This window comes from Dermochelys coriacea, chromosome 5 (genome assembly GCF_009764565.3).
Source record: "Dermochelys coriacea isolate rDerCor1 chromosome 5, rDerCor1.pri.v4, whole genome shotgun sequence".
Classification (NCBI taxonomy): Eukaryota; Metazoa; Chordata; order Testudines; family Dermochelyidae; genus Dermochelys; species Dermochelys coriacea.
In genome coordinates this window covers 4,344,496-4,356,410 of record NC_050072.1, presented here as the reverse complement: position 1 = coordinate 4,356,410, position 11,915 = coordinate 4,344,496, and the positions used below count along the sequence as shown (strand labels likewise).

General features: G+C 59.6%; 1 long non-coding RNA gene across 1 annotated transcript; it reads right to left on the bottom strand.

Annotated features, from left to right (window-relative positions):
* Positions 1 to 366: 366 nt before the first annotated feature.
* Positions 367 to 9,975, bottom strand: LOC122460442. Its single transcript, XR_006281748.1, has 2 exons — positions 9,765 to 9,975; positions 367 to 2,780 (listed from the first exon to the last, which is right to left on the bottom strand). It is a non-coding gene; the product is annotated as an uncharacterized LOC122460442 (long non-coding RNA).
* Positions 9,976 to 11,915: the final 1,940 nt, after the last annotated feature.

Sequence of the window (11,915 nt, the reverse complement as noted above, 5' to 3'; positions counted from 1 at the left end):
GGCAAGGCGAAGAGTGTGATATCACAGCCCCCAGGGCCCGACCTCAGGCAGGAATATGCAGCAGGAGCCCAGCGAGTGCTGATAAAAAGCCCGGCTCAGGGGCTGCAGCAGACCGAGGGCTGCGGGGAAACTGGGAACCCAGTGGGTGGGATTGGTGCTAAGCAGGAGAGCCTGCCATGGGGCTGAGGTTACAGCCATCAGGAGGGGGTAGAAGGGCCAAGATGGAGGAAAAAGGAGCCACGTGCTCCTAAAAGGTCACAGGAACAGCCTCGGGCCTCCCTGCAGGAATGTCCTGGCAGCCAGCAGGTCTGCTCCCAGCAAGGCTGGGCCTTTACACAAAGGAAGGGGGCAGAGGGACCCCAGGACAGGGGGGCACCAGCACCACTAAGGCTCCCAGCTATCCCCGTGGCAGAAATCCTCATCGCCTTTGACCGACCGCACAGCCGCTACAGCTACTCTGGGCGCTCGTGGGGCTCTGAGCAGGCCTGGTCCTCCGGCACAGGGAAACAGAGACCTACTGACTATGGAGGGGGCACCCTTCTCCTCCCAGCCACCTGGCCAGCTTTCCCCACTCCCTCCTGGACTGTCTCTGCCCCAAGGGAGCGGCCGGGAACAGCCAAATTGCACGGGTCCCTCAGCGGGGCGGGGGCTAAGTTCACGGAGTTCAGTGCAAATGACAGGACTGTAACAAGGAGAGATAGGCTATGCAGGCTGGGCTTGCCCAACCCCCAGACTGCGCAGAGCCCATGGGTGCTTGGTAGCCAGTGCGAGCGCGTTGGGCTGGAAGCACCCCTGCTGCGGCTGGTAACTGGGTGCGCCTGGCTCTGGGGGCTGAGAGAAGGGGTGGGATGGACACAGCTGAGCCAGGCTACTCCGAGACACTGGGGCTGCCTCCGAGGAGAGTTCTTAGGGGCGTGTGGGAAGGGGCCAGCAGCTCTCCCCAGCTACAGCATCTCATTGATTTCAGTGGGAATTAGGCACCTAAATAGCTTTGGGGATCGTGCCCAAACCATCTGACTCCAGAGCTCTCTTGAGCCAGGCAAAGCCCCAAACGAACCCATCCAGCCCCCTCGTCTATATTTAACAATCATAAGCTGCCCGCTCCCGGCTGGCCGGCCACACAGGATTTGTCAGCACACAGACTCCAGTGGCCGTTTATCGTGGCGTTCACACTGGTGATGGCGTCCAGCTCACCGTGCCAGGCCTTACGCCTGGCCCCTGCAGCCGCTAGCGCCTCAGAGGACGCCACCCCAAGCAAACAGAACGGCCTGAAGGCAGCTCTCCCTGCCAGCTAGATGAGGCTTTGGAGAGAGCTTGCTCACCAAGGAGCACATCCTGCCATGGAGGCTCGCCTGCCCGTGCCCCCACTCATCAGGGGTTTGTTTGCAACCCAGGCAGTGCAATGGGAGGGGCTGGAAGACCCCCAAGAATGAGGGTTCCTTTGTGCAGCCTCACTAGCCCTTTGCGAGGGGCTCAGCCAGCCACAACAAGGACCGAGTCCAGCACAGCCGGCCTCGCGGCAGAGGGGTCCAGCGAGCATGAGTCCTTTGGTGAAAGGCCCAGCCTGCCTCCCACACTGCCCCCCGAACCCCGCTCAGTCTCCTCTTCATTTTGAGTCACTTCTCCCTGAGTGTCCGTTCTGCAGAGCCCCCTCATCAGGGCAGCCCCCACCCCAACATACGCTCCCTTCTCCCTTGGGTAGCTGTGAGGGAACTGATGCCAGCCGGCCTGGCCGCTCAACCTCCTCAGTCAGGTCCAAGGCAGGACAAGCTGCTTCCTGAACGCAGGCCTGGGGGTCTCTGTGTGGTCTGGCTTACAAGCTAGTTGGTGGAGAGAGCCCATGGGACAAGCAATCAATCCTTCCTTCAACCCTCAGCACCCCAGCTGTCCTGGGATGTGGAGCAACTCAAGGCTGGAGCAGGTATTTCTCCTCGTTCTTCGTCTCGTCCATATCCGGGCTCTTCTTGGGGCAGGATGGGGTCCTGCAGGCCTTGCACAGGATCAGGAAGAGGATGAGGATCAGCAAAGCGATGACACAGTTAAAGGAAATCGCAACTACTGCTCCGGTGGACAGCCCTGACCCCATCGCCGCTCCCCGGGGAGGCAGTCAAGGGTGAGGCTGCTCACTCCCCTGGAAAAGACAGGCCTCCCTTCTGCCCATCAACCCCGGGGCCTCTGCCTGCTCTGGGAGAGACGCTTGGCCCAACGACAGAGACAGCTGTGCCCACCCCAAATGCATTGGCAGGGGAGGAGGTGAACGGCGGGGTCTAGGAGTGGTCTTGAAACCCCGGCTCCAGGCAAGCCCCAGATGTTTTCTGCCCTAAGTCCCAAGAATCTCTCATTCCAGAGGAGGTTAGCAGGGGGTCGTCGCCTGGGGAGGAGCTTTCCCCTGGTGGGGGGATGAGGCGGGCGTTGGCAATCTCTCTGTCCTCCCCGTGGGGGGCTGCTTTAGATCCCAACCACCCTCCCCGTCACCTTGACACGTGTGATACGGCACTGCCCCCTCCAGCGATCCGCTCGCACTGGGGCCGCAGGCGGTGGCAGTGGCAGGATCTCGTGCGTCGGGCGGTGCCGGAGTCCCAGAGAGCTGGGAGTGGAGAAGAGCGGCTCAGATCAGGAGGCGCGGCAGCCACGGAGCAGCTGGGCTGGACGTCGGCTGCTGTTACTCCTCAGCTGCTCCTGAGCTGGAGGACCGTCATGGCCGGCTCTCCTAGGACTTCCACCATCCCGTCGCCAGCAGCTTCGGTCCCGGCTGTGACCCCGATGTCTCACCCACGTGCCTGGGATGGTAAAGACAAGGGCAGTGTCATTAACTGGGCAAGTGGATGCCTGGCTTACTGGATGACCTGCATTGGCGGGTGTCAGGCTGGCTCCCTGCAGACTGAGCCCCATGGCGACAGCCCCCACCACCACAGCCGGCCCTGCTGTTGGGAACTACAGCAGCCCCAACTCCCTGCTGGCCCTTGAATGCACCTAGCTCTGGGGGGGAACAGGATTCATTGGCTAGAGCTGCCAGCCTGGCACCCGGCACCAGCATTCATTGACAAGGGGAGGCAGGCCCTGGAGACCGTCCCTCCAGCTCGCCCTCGTTCCCGCCCAGGACAGCCGGGGCAATGCCCCGGTGGCTCAGAGCCCTGCGTCACCACTGCAGTGTGCCCCCCGTCAATCAGGCGCATCAGCACCCTGAAGCCAGCCAGGTCACTGGGGCTCCTCCCCGGTCTCGCCTCTCAGGCTGATCCCCCCACGCTGCGGCCATCCGTTCCTCGTCCTGCCGTGTGCCCTGGTGGGGCGAGCAGAGGTCGCGCTCCCCCTGTGGAGCTGAGCCAGCCCACGCAGCGGGAGGCAAACGCAATTTGTATTACTTCCAAGGCAGGTCAGTGAGCATGGTGTACTTGGAGGGGGCAGGGAAGGAGGACAGGGTGAGATGTTGCCAAAAAGGATAAAGTAGGGGTGGGCAAACTACAGCCCGTGGGTGGGCCTGCAAGCTGCACCATGCAGCTCTGCCCCACTCCGGTGCTCCGGCCGGGGCAATGGGTTGGGGCCGCACCACACAGGGGCGGTGCCTGCAGACAGGGCAGCGTGCAGAGCTGCCTGGCTGCGCCTCCGCGTAGGAGCCAGAGAGGAGACATGCCACTGCTTCTGGGAGCCGCTTGAGGTAAGTGCTGCTTGGAGCCTGCACCCCGTGAGCCTCTCCCCATGCCCCACCCCCCTGCCCCAGCCCGGAGAACCCTCCTGCACCCCAAACCTCTCACCCCAACCCCACCCTAGAGCCCACACCCCTAGCCGGAACTTGCACCCCTTCCCCAGCCCTGATCCCCCTCCTGCCCTTTGAACCCCTCAGTCCCAGCCCAGAGCACCCTCTTACACCCCAAACTCCTCATCCCCAGGTCCACCCCAGAGCCCTCACCCCCCGCGGACCTCAACCCCAATTTTGTGAGCATTCATGGCCCGCCATACAATTTCTTTCCCCGATGTGGCCCTCGGGCCAAAAAGTTTGCCCACCCCTGAGATAAAGTCATCTCCCCAAACACGGCCAGCCAAAGACATGGGCTAAGCCACAGAGACGGTTACATAGTTTAAACTGATTTGGTGGGTATCCTTTGAATTCCCATAGACAGGTCCCCACAAAACCTGCCGCCACAGCTGGCCATAACCAGCCTCTGTGCTGATGCAGGAAGGAGGCCACATGGAGGCAGGAGACTGAACTGAAGTGGGAAATCTGTAGCTCAGGGGTGAAGCACACTGGTGGGAGAGTGCATGGAAGGGGGACTTGTGCCGTCACTGCCTGAGTGATCCCTGTTGACACCAAACATTCTGGAAGGGAGATTAAACTTGGCACTTCAGGAAGGTGGCCGATCTCGAACGATGAAAGACCAAGGTGAGACCTGTAAGGGGCAGAGGATCTCACAGCTGTAGGGACCCTACCAAATTCATGGCTGTGAAAAACATACCATGGACCGTGACATCTGATCTCCCCTGTGAAATGTGGCTATTGTAGGGGAGGATCAGGGCTGGGGGCACCCTGTGCACCAGGCTCCTGCTGCTAGTCCTGCCCCGGGCTGGGGAGGGACAGGACTCCCTCTTCCCCTGCAGGGGCAGCTCCTGGAGCTGGGTCAGACCCACCTCCGGGAACCTCGCCTGGCTACAGGGAGCTCTGCAGCTGCTGGCTGGGAGCCCAGCTCTGAAGGCAGCACAGAAGCAATGATGGCTGTCAGCCTCCGATTTGGGTGGGAGGCTGTGGCCCCAGCTGTCAGCCCCTGACCCAGGCAGGAGGCTACTGGAAAAACCCGGACGGATGGTAACTCACCCTCCCATACCCTATGGCCCTCACTTCTGCACTGCTGCTGGCGGTGGCGCTGGTTTTAGAACTGGGCATCCGGCCAGCAGCCGCTGCTCTCCGGCCGCCCAGCTCTGAAGACAGTGCCCCCGCCAGCAGCAGTGCAGAAATAAGGGTGATAATCCCAAAACCCTCCCCCGAAAACTCCCTTTTGGCTCGCGACCCCCACAGTTGCAATACCATGAATTTTCAGATGTAAACATCTGAAACTGTGAAACTATTTTAAAAATCCTATAACTGTGAAATTGACAAAAATGAGCCGTGAATTTGGTAGGGCCCTACACATCTGCTACTGAGGGGTTCTTACACCTTCCTCTCAAGCACCTGCTGCTGATGGACCAGGGATCTAAGCCAGTCTGGCCGTTCCTGTGCTCTATCTCCAATCCAACAGCCTTTGCCCAGCACTAAATCCACCTGAAAGACTGTCTGATGTTTAAATCCATTCCCATGAGCTGGGACAGGCAGGAGTGATTTACGCAGGAGTCATTAGCTTAGTTGTTGAATGCCTCAGCCGGAGGTTCTGCACAGAGCGATGGGGGAATATCTGAGAGTTCACAGTGATCACCCAGGAAACCTCGGGGCGCTGCTGCCATTCATCAGAGGAGCCTTTTCATGTTACCATGGGAGTCCTGCACCGTGCTCCACGATCCAGTCTCTGTTCCTCTCAGAGCGGCACAAACCTAATCCTACAGGGTGCTGAGTGCCTCCTGGGAAGTGCCGAGTGTCCTCAGAACCTTGCAGAGCTGGACGGGACAGCTCCCCAGGTAGGTGCACACTGGCCTCAAACTGAGCCCTTTGAGGTCTCCAGAGAGGAGCTCTGCCAGAATCAGAGAGATGCCTCCACCTGGCTAGATGGAGGAGAATCCCAAGGGGCTGCTCTCAGCTGGGAATCATTCCTACACCCAGATACCATGGGGATAGGGGGAAGGACAACTAGAATTCCTGCAGCACATCGGTCAAAGCTTGCGTGGCCGAGCTCAGGCTGCCCACTTGGCTCCCTGCCCCGCCACAGAGAGGAGGCAACTGTCCAGAACTTGGAGTATTGGGGGGAAACTGAGCCACAGGACATTTCAGGTGAAACTTTGGAAATATTCCCCCAGTGGGGAGATCTGGGAGGGTGTGGAGCTGTCCTGTCCAGGGCAGTGGGAGGGGCGCAGGACAGAGGTGTCTGCACAAACACTATATCCCAGGCCAGTTCCCAGGACCGATGGGAAAGGGAGAGAGAACAGGACCAAACTCTGCTCCGGTCTCGCATGCACAATGAGGAAACTACTTGGAATTGCCTCCTTTCCCACCCCAGCCATTCGACCTGCAGTAACCCATTGCCAGCCTCCTTATGTAAGCAAAACTATGTCCCCAGGCTGCAGATCAGAGCTCCCTCACCCACGGCTGGCTTTGAATAGCCCCGGCTCCATCCAGAAAATCTATTCCACATCGTTCTAGCTCCTTCTGCACCTGCAAGGACATTGCGCCACCTCCCACCCCACATAAACTTCAATCTCATGCGTCTCTGAAATGATCTAGGCTCCAGGGGCAGCAAAACGAACTCTGGAGTAAAAGGGCCAAGCTGCCTGATGCAGTGCTTCCACCATACATTCATTCGCACTGTGCCCGCAGCTGGGAGGCAGTGGGGTGGGGAGGGGGCAGCCCAACCCTCCTCTCCCTCATCTGAAGCTAAGGAACAATTTCTCCACTCACATGTAACAAAGTGTGGTGTGTGAAATCTTAAAGGGCCGCCGGCCAAGTGTGATGTGTGCATTCTTCAAGGGACACGGCTAGCATCCAGAGCCTCTGACTACACATCAAAGCGCACATTTCCTTCCTTGTTGTTGCTAAGAAAGCTCCGAATGATTCAAAATGGGACGTTTTGCTTAAAACTAACACCCTCTCTGCTCTTTCAGGTTCCTCGTGCCACAGCACAAGCCTGCAATGTCCAGGGTGCAAATGCCCCAGCACCACTGACGAGTTTGTTCTGGGCGTTTTTAGAAGCGATCACTGGAACTAACAGTAGAAACAAGTTTTCATGTTTTTTTGCTCTTAAAAAAAAATTCCTAAATTTGGGGCTAAGGACCAGAGAATTGGAGGTGGTCAGGAAATGTCCACATTTAGAAATTCAACGTGAACTTTGCTTTCTCAGTCTGAAATGACCTTTTGTTTTGAAAGTTTAGTTTATACTTTTTAAAAGTTTTTAAAAATAAAAAGTCCACATCACAACACAACGTTGCAGGTGATCCGAGCTGACCCAAAACAATTTTGGATTATCGGCTTGGGAACATTTCTGAGATTTCGACTTCTCATCAGTTGGGTGTGGGATTTTTTTTTTTTTAAATCTCGGAAATTTCCTAGGATGGACAGCATTTAGTGCCCAGCCCTACTGAGAAGGGTAGGGATCCCCACTCTGTATGTAGAAAACTTTCTGTATGGGCATTTGCTCTGAGAGTGACCAACATGATCTGGAATTAATTCCTAGTGCCTGGCAGGACACTTACAATGGGAGGAATCTGTCACCTTTTCTTTGCCACTGTAATCACCGAGTGGTATGCGAGACCTTAGCTACTTTCTGCCTTTTCCCACCATATCCCAGCATCCTGCTGCAACAACTGGTAGATAAGGGATCCCCCGGGGTTTCAGAGGATGCAGCAGCACTCAAAGCGTATCCTTCTCAATCTCATATAACATGAGCAGGCCAAATCATCCCTGGCGAGATGCCATCAGGGCGTTACAGCAGGGATGGATTTGGCTCAGTGCGTTTGACGAGATGCGTCCATCTCCTGTCACAATTTAAGGGCTTCCTGCTGCACCTCCCCATCCCAAACCACACAACAGCAAGCTCACCCTGAAAACTCCTTGTGTGGAAGGAAGAAGGTGGCGAAGGGGATGGGTGGGGGTTATTCCTCCCCTCCCCAAACAAAGATGCCACAGGGGGGAGGGAAACCTGAGCAGTCACTTTCCACCGTCCCATAACCAGGGGGTCTGCATGGATGTTAACAGGCAGCACACTTAGAACGCTTACCAGGTGTGTTCATGCTCCGGGAGTCTCAGAGGCCAGTGCTGGGGCTGGCACTCAATAAAGCGACTCAAACACCGGAGTTACCCACAGAGGTAAAGTGCGCCAGCAACAGGGCTCAGCCAGACATTCTGTTCCCACCGCCGCTGCTCACACTCATACCCAGCCAAGGGCACCGTCAGGGGTGGGAGAGTCGCCTTCCTCTGAACCGTCACGGACTGGGCACTGCCACAGGCAGGATGCCAGACTAGACAGCCTGCTCCAGCGACGCACATCCCACGCCCTTGGTGGAGGGTGCACAGAACTTGCCAACAATACAGCAAGTCCCCGTCTGAAGCTGGGTCCCGGGGCTGCTTTTGGGCTGACTGAGACGCTGCACCCGGGGCAGAGCCTGGGAGGTGCCGAGTGGCCCTAACGGAGAACCCCAATGGGAGCGGCTTGCAGGACAAGGCCCCGGGAAAGCTGGGTGCAGGAACGCCCCTTAGGTTCTCCATCTGCAGCCTGTTTGGGGTTCTCTGTTGCTTGTGTCAAACATCTGACTGCTGACGTCTCCTATCTGCCTCCCCTTTGCCCCCGTACGCTGCAGTTGGACAGCCTCTCTGGTGAAGATGGCAGCAGTGCCTGTCCTGTTAGAACCACCCTGACAACCCAGCAACAACACCCACCCCTCCCCATAGGGCCCATGCATCCACAGGGATCCTTTGGGGATCAGCCAGCTGCACCTCTGTACAGAGAAGAGCGACAAGGCACTTGTGGAGCTCACAGAACGCTGCAGTTTATTGCAAAGATGCAGACAACCAGATCTGGGGATACTTATGGAAAAGGAGGAGAGCAAAACAACCAAATCAGCTCCGCTGCGAGGGTGGGGAGGAGGGAGCCTGGGTCAAGAGCAGCAGGAAAACCCAATCCACCCCCCTCCCATGCCCCGTGATCCCTTACGCAACTTTTCAAGAATAATGGAGAGGTCCCATCTTGCAGCCCATAAACGAGCCACAGGGTCAAAACAGCACCAAACGCTCTTCTCAAACCTGTTTCAAAATCTAAGCCAGTATGTTAGTGTGCCTGCAAAGCGTCTGTGGGTCTGGGTGTGTCCCAATAGTGTGTGCACGCAAATGGGGGGGTGCGTGTGCAAAGGAAGGGAGGGAATCTCACTGTGTGCATGCGGGGGGGCGTGCATTCCGACGGGGGGTGTTTGTGTGCGTGCGTGCACACGGGGGGTGCGTGTGCAAAGGAAGGGAGGGAATCTCACTGTGTACATCCAAAGGGGGGGGTGCATTCCGACGGGGGATGTTTGTGTGCGTTCGTGCAAACGGGGGGTGCGTGTGCAAAGGAAGGGAGGGAATCTCACTGTGTGCATGCAGGGGGGGGCGTGCATTCCGACGGGGGGTGTTTGTGTGCGTTCGTGCAAACGGGGGGTGCGTGTGCAAAGGAAGGGAGGGAATCTCACTGTGTGCATGCAGGGGGGGGCGTGCATTCCGACGGGGGGTGTTTGTGTGCGTGCGTGCACACGGGGGGTGCGTGTGCAAAGGAAGGGAGGGAATCTCACTGTGTGCATGCAGGGGGGGGCGTGCATTCCGACGGGGGGTGTTTGTGTGCGTGCGTGCACACGGGGGGTGCGTGTGCAAAGGAAGGGAGGGAATCTCACTGTGTGCATGCAGGGGGGGGGCGTGCATTCCGACGGGGGGTGTTTGTGTGCGTGCGTGCACACGGGGGGTGCGTGTGCAAAGGAAGGGAGGGAATCTCACTGTGTGCATGCAGGGGGGGGCGTGCATTCCGACGGGGGGTGTTTGTGTGCGTGCGTGCACACGCGGGGGGGGGGTGCGCGTGCAAAGGAAAGAGGTGCTTGTGTGTGTCTGTGCGCGTGCGAAGAAGGGGGGGATGGCGGAGCACAGAGGCTTGCGGGGCAGGGGGGTGCATTACCTGGCTCCGCGCGGAAGGTGCTCCGGGGTTGGTGACAGGGGAGGCAGCGGCGGCTCAGTCCCCGGGTGGGGGGCCCCGGGCTCCGCGGGGAAGAGCCCTGGGGGCGGAGGCGGCTCCGGCGGAAAGAAGCGGGGAACCGCAGCGGAGACTTCGGGGGGGGGGGGGAGGGAGCGATCTAGCGGCTGCTCCATGGCCAGGGCCCCCCCACCCCCCGCTCCATCAGAGCCGGGGCTCCCACGCGCGGCCCCCGGCCGGCAACCCCCCTCCCCCCAGGCTAGACCCCCGCCCCCCCTCCCCGGGGGCGGGGCGGCCCCCGCGGCAGAACTTCCAGGCAGTTCCGCTCGGGCTCCGGGATCCCACGCGAGTTTTCACTTCCACAACTTTCCACGGCGCAGGCTGCCCCCCCCCGTTCTCCGGCACAGCGGGGGGGGGGGCAGGGGCTCAGGAGAGGGTCCCTCGCCGTGGGCGGGGGGTGTCAGCGTTCACCTCATTTCCACGGCGGATCGGGGCTTCTCCCCCTCCAGGTCCCGTCGGCGGGCAGGGCCCACGCGTGTGGCGAGCGGCGGGGCTCGGATCCCGCTTCCTCGGCCGCCGGCGCCTCCCGCGAGCCCACCCCAAAGTCCGCTCCAGCGCGCGTGGCGGGGGGGGGGCGGGAGGGGCGGCCCCCCCCCCTCCCGCGCAGGTGGGGCGGGAGGGGGCGGGGGCGGTTGTTGCGGGAGACACTCGGCGGGGCGGGCGCTGCGCCGCCGGCTCCAAAACGATTCATCCCACTCCCGCCCCCCCGCCCCCCCCGGGCCCGAAGCCGGCGGTCTGAGCCTCCCCTCCCCTCCCATTGGCGGCCTGGCACCCGCCGGGCTCCTCATTGGCCTGGCCCTGGGCGGGCCCCGCCCCCTCGGGGGGGGGGATGTCCCCCAGCCGCTGGCTGGCGCTGCTCCGCCGGGCGCAGTGTGGCCTCTGAGCGGGGGGGGGGGGACCCCGCTGCTTCCCAGCTGCAGGGAAGCGTCCTGCCCCCCCCCCCGCACTAGCAACCGCAGCCGCATCTGGAGGGCAGCAGCTGGGCTGCGGTGCCCCGGGCCGCATTGCACGTGTAGGGTGGCCCCGAAGAAAGGCTTTCGGGGCCCGGCTTGGAGCTGCCCAGCGGCGCCGACAAGGGAGAGTAAAGAGCGGAAGAGTTTCCCCCCCCCCCCTTCAGGGCTTGCCTGCTCTGTTAGGCTGGCCTCTGAAGAAGTGGGGCGGGGGTTGTTTTACCCACGAAAGCTTACGCCCCAGTAAATCGGTGAGTCTTTAAGGTGCCACCGTTTTTACTGGCAGCACGGAGTCTGTCTTTCCTGCATTTCCCCCGGATGAATTTTGGGAGCCCCCCCTCCCCCCAACCCTCCGCCATGTACATACAAAACCCCCGTTTGAGCCTGCTTGGGACACACACGCCAGAGGCCTTTGACTGAGGCCCAGGTGCCTGGCCGGCTGTTCGGTAGCAGGACGTTTGTATGTTGCTTTTAAATGCTGCCTGTATTTAGCCCTGACAGGGGTCAGGTTGGAAGCGGGTAAAACCGAAGCCCTCTCCCTCTCTCTCTACCCAGGAGCAGTGCCGGCAGCAGGCAGGCAAGTGTCCTTCACATACACACGCTGACTGGGGATGTGTGACGCTGGCAAGCCCGGTGCCAGCTCATGCCAAGTCCCCATGTCTCCACTGAACCCTGACAAACACCAAGCTGGGACCAGTCTGGCTCACCTGGTGTTAGTATTGTTAAAATAGGTATTAGACGTACAAAAATGCGTTTAGACTTTATTGAATGCTTGTGAGTTGCCGCCTGCATTCATCTCCTTGAGAACCTCCGGATCCCATATTGTAAGGTGATACTTGAGGCATTTGCATTGTAAGCCTCTACAAGCGCCACACAGGAGAGAAGCGTTAATGAATGTGAAATACTAGTCTCCAACAGGTGTAAGAAGGCCCAGGGACAGCTGTGTGGATTGCTTCTACCCCCCCCCCCCCCCCGCCCCTGAAGAGTAGATGTGCAAATGAATTCCTCCCATCGGTTGAGTATGCAACACAAAGCAGAAGGAGGGAAGGAATAAAAAGCACTACAAGGAGGAACTGTTTCTTGATGCTGCTTGGACTCTGAGGGGCAAGGATTGCTAAGCATAGCA